The 6,000-nt window shown below is 45.9% G+C and overlaps 1 pseudogene; it reads left to right on the plus strand.

Moving 5' to 3' along the window:
• The window catches only part of LOC144681392 (beta,beta-carotene 15,15'-dioxygenase-like), a 43,271-nt pseudogene extending 37,474 nt beyond the window's left edge, over positions 1–5,797 (plus strand).
• Positions 5,798–6,000: the final 203 nt, after the last annotated feature.

Here is a 6,000-nt window from a genome sequence, read left to right on the forward strand (position 1 = left end):
TGCCTTTGTAAATATATTTTTTAAAAATCTTCTTCCAGGTAATTAAATATGATATTCAGACCAAAGGCTGCCTTGAGTGGATGGAAGAAAATTGCTGGCCAGCAGAGCCAGTGTTTGTCAAAGCTCCAGATGCCAAAGATGAGGATGATGGTAAGGGTTCCTTAATCCAAAGCAACTCCACAATGGCAACAGTTAATACAAGTATGAGGAGAGGGTTCTACAGAAGTTTAAAGGAAAAAAAAGTCAAACACTATTGTCTGTAAAGAGAGTGGATGGGGGAGGGGATTAAGTGTACTGCAGTTACCTCCAGAGCATTGGTTTGAAATTAAACCAAGGAGCGATTGGGTCAGAGGACAGGCATATGAATTTTAACCCAATCACCTGTTGGGTAATATAGAATGTAAAGACAGAAACAGATGGGATATTCAAAATGTGACTGGACGATGCTGGAGTTAAAGAAAAACCAGTAAAACTCGGGGCAGAATTTTAACTCCTGCGGGCGGGCGCGCCCCCAACCCGATCGGGCGTAAAATTGTATCAGATGACATCAGGTGAGCGTCCCGACGCCATCGCACACTCGTGAAATTTCGCTCGGCGGGCACACGCAGCAGTCGGAAGCGCGCCTGCCAACAATTAAGCCGGCAAGTAAGCCCATTAACAGCGCAATTGTCTGCGATTTTTCGTAGCCCGTCCAGGCGGCCTTCACGTTTTTGATGAAATCTCATCCAAGGGCGGGATGAAATCTCCGCTAGGAAATAAAATAAAAAGAAATACCTGGGGACAGCATTTTTATGAGGTGTGCTCTCAGGTGCTTGATTGTGCTGCATGGACATTATTTTTTGTGCTTTGTTGTATTATTTGCAGGTTTGCAGCTCCCTGAGGCAGCTGTCTGCCTTCAGGCCGCTCTCTCGAAGCGCTCACCTGCGCCCGCTGTGACGCCATCGCCCGCCCTTTTCCCGCCCTCACCCCAGCAGGGCTGAGCTTTTCAGCGCGCGTTTCGTGCTGGCTGGCCGTTAGTTGGCCAGGCCAGCGTGAAATCGCGGTCGGGGGCCCATTTCTCGATCACTCCCTGATCTGCCAATCACGCGCGCCCAACAAGGGAAACATTCAGGCCTTGAAAACGAAGGGTGCCAGTAAAACATGCCTGAACTGGTTTTGTACAGCTTAAAATGGAACTCCGGTATTACCGGTACCAGTATTACTGATTTTTACTGGGATTTGAAAATTTTGAACTGGTTTTTCCTGCATAACCCATCTCTCACTTGAAAGCCTGGCTACCAGCAGTGGAAAATACATTGAAGACTTTGGTTCTCCTGAGCAACTTTCGGGCAAGCCTTTAAAAGGACATTCAGCATTCTGTCTGAAATAGGCAGGAACCTGTTGAAATAGGCTCCTATAGCTGTTGTGGGACTCTGAGTGCAAAAGGAAATAGGTGAGGCAGGTTAGATGGATTCTTGATTGAATGGGAGTCAAAGGGTCATAGAGTCATAGTCATAGAGGCCTACAGCACAGAAAAAGGCCCTTCGACCCATCGTGTCTGCGCCGGTCAAACAAGTACCTAACTATTCTAATCCCATTTTCCAGCACTAGGCCCATAGCCTTGTATGCCATGGCATCGCAAGTGCACATCCAAATACTTCTTAAATGTTATGAGGGTTTCTGCTTCTATCACCCTTTCAGGCAATGAGTTCCAGACTCCCACCACCCTCTGAGTGAAAAAATTCTTCCTCACATCCCCTCTAAACCTCCTGCACCTTACCTTAAATCTATGCCCTCTGGTTATTGATCCCTCCACCAAGGGGAAAAGTTCCTTCCTGTCTACCCTATCCATGCCCCTCATAATTTTATACACCTCAATCTCTTCTGCTCCAAGAAAAATCACCCCAGTCTATCCAATCTCTCCTCATAACTAAAACTCCCCAGCCCAGGCAACATCCTGGTAAATCTCCTCTGCACTCTCTAGTGCAGTCACAGGGTATAGAGGAAAGTGAAGTTGAGAGAATCAGAACAGCTGTGACCTTATCAAATTGCAGAGCAGGCTCGAGGGGCTGAATGGCCAACTCCTGCTCCTTATTCGTATGTTCATAAGCATGTAGGAGGCATGACAGCCCCAGTTTCTCAGGCATTCAGAGGTCATTGAAAAAACTGCTGGAAGCCTTTCATTCCCGAAAGGTAAGTTTTAAATATTTTTGTGAGGCCATGAAAATCTTCTGGCCTACTGCTAGCATGCAGTCTACTCTCTCCACCCCGCAATCCAACTTTGCCCCACCTCCCCGCCGGCCAATTTTCCTCCTGAACAGACCAATGGGCTTCTGAAGTAGAGTGACAGTTGGTGCCAGCAGTTTACCTAAATAGTTATTAAGAAGGCCCCAGCCTGAGAGTGCCTTGAGTTGCCCAGCTGTCTCGTTGGAGGGTGCCCCATGTGTACCTCCAATAACATGCCATTTAGTGCCCAACGTAAAAGCCTCACACAAAGTTTCCTGATGGATCAGCTGAATGGTCTTTTCTTAGCTGAACTAACTACTTCACTCCTTTCTAATAACGTTTAATGCACTTTCATTCCAAACTGTTTCCACATTGTTGTCCCTCAATTATTTAAGAAGCGAGCGAGGGAGAAGCCAGGAAATGATAGAGCTGTAAATTTAACATCAATTGTGGGGAAAATTACTGGAATCTATCATCAGAGACAGAGTGATTGATGACTTAGACAAATATCCGAGAGGGTCAGCATGGCTTTGTGAAAAGGAGGCTGGACCTGACTGGTCTAGATGAACTTTTTTGAGGAGGGCACTAGCATGGTGGAAAGGAGAGTGTTAGAATTTATAAGTGAGGAAGCGATGTTGCAATTTTACAGAGCCTTGGTCAGACCCCATCTCGAATACTTTGTCTAATTTTGAGGACAGAGGAAATGACCTTGGAGAAGGCTACACCGCAGGCTCATCAGAACCAGGCTCAAGGGGTTTAATTATAAAGACCGATTGCGTAAGCTTGGCTTGTATGCCTGCATTTAGATGGTTGAGGGGTGATCTAATCGAGGCATTTCAAATGATTTTGCGCTTCAGTAGGGTAGGTGCAGAAAAACCACTCCTTCTGGTGGGGAAATGCAGAACAAACAGGCACAAGGGAGCACAAAGTACAATCTAAGTACAAAGGCAGGGAAAGGGGCAGAGGGGAAGTTCAAAAAGGAAAATCTGAGATAGGGTGGAGGAGAGATTAAATGACAAAAGGGATGATGGAGCAAGGCAGGAAGAGATGGCAGTGGGACAAATAAAGAAAGAAAAAATAGGTCCAGCAGAGCTGCAAATAGCAACACAGAATCATTAGCAGCAGATGCTGTTTGAAAAAATGGGAGTGGTGGTTATGATTACTTTAAATTTGGCAGGTCAGAGCTACATTCGCAGGTTGTGGTTCTGCAATGACCTGGGCCCCTTAATCAGTAAGCAGAATTGCAGAGGGCAATTGGTCAGCAAAACAAGTGGAATTTGGTTATGATTTAGTGGCCTGAATTTTTCCTGCATTGGGCGGGCTCAGGGGGAGCAGGTGGGGGCGGTCGTGGAGATGACCACTGCCCGCGATCAGCTCTGCAGCGCCATTTTACACTGGCCGGCCAATTAAGGCCCGATCAGCCTAACATGCGAGCGGGCCTGTGCGGGCGGAGGGAGGGAGAGAGTCGGGGCCAGCGCAAAGCACTTCAATCTCCCAGAGGAATGGAGCTGCCTCAGGGAGACGGAAGCGTTTTTGAAATAAATAAATAAATGGGATGAAAATTTAACAAAACATGTCCCCTCATGTGACTGTGACTGTGTCACATGAGATGGGACATGTTTCTATATTTCATATAATTTTTAAATTCAATTTGTAAAAGCTTTACAAAACCTCATCCCGCTCGTGGATGAGGTTTCCTAAACAACATAAAGGCCGCTTGGCCTTTTCGCCTGCCCGTCAACCATTAGGTCGGACGGGCAGCGTAAATTTGAAATTAATTAGTTCCTTAATGGCCTTAATAGGCCTTTTAATTATTGGCGGGCGTGCAGCCGACTCCAGCGCATGCCTGCCAAACGAAACATCGCGAGACAGCGCGATGATGTTGGGACGCACGCCCGACATCATCGTGCATCATTTTACGTTTCAGTGTGTCGGGCCCGCCCCCACACGCCGACTGACAAAAACCTGGCCGGTATGTTGTTAATACTGACAAAACTCTAGATTCATACTTTAAACAGTAATTATTATATGAGATTAAGGGTGTATTGGCATTACAACTGTCGCCCTGGTTTAAGGTAATCAACTTCGCCAATTATGATATAGATGCAGCATGAATTCAGCATCAGATTCTCTTACAGCTCGGAGTCAGTCTGGCTTTCACACCCCTCATCCACTTTGCCTGACTTTGTCTTTGCTCAATTTTTTCCAGCTCTGATGAAAGGCCATCAATCAAAAACATTTGGGTGGAATTTAATGCCTCACTGGAACCGGGCTGGGATTCGGGGAGGTTGTGGGGGGCGGAAATGTGCAGGGTGGTGTACCCATTGCCTTCCCAGTCCCCCTAATTAAGTCCCATTTCAATGCAAAGTTAAACTTGCATAATGAAGCAGTCAAGAAAAATGTCTGATTAATGAGGTAATTTTGCGATCAAAGCACTGAGATAGATTAAAGATCAAACATGATTTTATATAATCATGCACATGTGTAATAGATTTGAGGTCAGTTGGTATGTGAAAAATGGAGCTGGACTGATATTTGTGAAGGACAAGGATATAAGGCTATAGAGATATTAAAGTAATGTTAATAGTTTTAGGGTAAGGATTTTAGTGGGGGATCAGCAGTTCACATGGAAAGGCCATTGAAGGTTCATTTAAGGGCCTCATTCAACCGCCATTGGTATTCAACTAACGGAAGACAGGGGGCCAAGCCATGTGGTAAGCCATCAGGTAAACTCTTGCTAGTATGCTTGTGGGGTGGGGGGTTGTGGGGAGGGACATCTTCCTTTTTGAGCATCCTGTGCCCAATGGAGGGACTCACCAGTAAAAATGGAAGGACCTCCAGGAAGCCAGCCCCTTAACTATGACACCCCTTTCCCCATATCATCCCTGGGGCCTCTCTGACTGTCTCCGGTGATCCTACACCACTCACCTTGGTCTGGGACGCTCCAGCGATGATCTTTCTACTAGGCCCCATTGTGTCCTGGTAGTGCCACAGCTCTGGCCCCTGATTGGCCAGCAGCTCTTGGAAGCGGCTGTGTAACAGGAAGTCTGTCGGGAAACTCCCCCTTCAGGACCTGGGAATCCTGACAGCAGCCAAGAGGTTACCTAATTGGGTCTTAATCCCAACGGGGCTCCCAGGAATGAGCACTGCAGGGTTGCCACAGGCTCTCTAGCTAATGGACGGGCCCATTGCTGTGACCCTTGAATTCCACCCGCTAACTCAGTTTCTCTCTCCACAGATGCTGAAAGATCTTCTGAGTAATTTTCAGCATTTTCTGTCTTAATTATGCATTATACGGACATAGTTTCAGTGTGCAACTGAAACCACTTTGTACAGACACAAAACCTGAAAGAAATATATATTTTAAAAAGATCATTGAATGTGCAGAAAGTTGAAGCTTACTTTTGGGATACATTTTTCAGGTGTCGTACTTTCTTCTATCGTTTCTGCTAATGCCAAGAAATCTTCATTTTTACTTATACTTGATGCAAAGACTTTCAAGGAACTTGGCCGTGCCTCAGTTAGCGCTGATTTACACCTTGACCTGCATGGCATATTCATTCCTGAGGAGGAGCTGAGTACAAAACAATAAAACTATATGGACTTTGAAGGAGAGCAGCAGCTGTTTTACTACTGTGTCTTTCAAGTTAAAAAAAATGCTCCTAACTGGACAGAAACTTAAAGGGAAGAAATCTGGGGCCCTCACAGCTTGCTCATATTATCTTCTCTGTGAGTTTCTAGAGTTAAATTTCAATGCAAATTTTAACCTGCATAGTGCAACAATCAAGAGAAGTG

Source organism: Cetorhinus maximus, chromosome 6 (genome assembly GCF_964194155.1).
Source record: "Cetorhinus maximus chromosome 6, sCetMax3.hap1.1, whole genome shotgun sequence".
Classification (NCBI taxonomy): domain Eukaryota; kingdom Metazoa; phylum Chordata; class Chondrichthyes; order Lamniformes; family Cetorhinidae; genus Cetorhinus; species Cetorhinus maximus.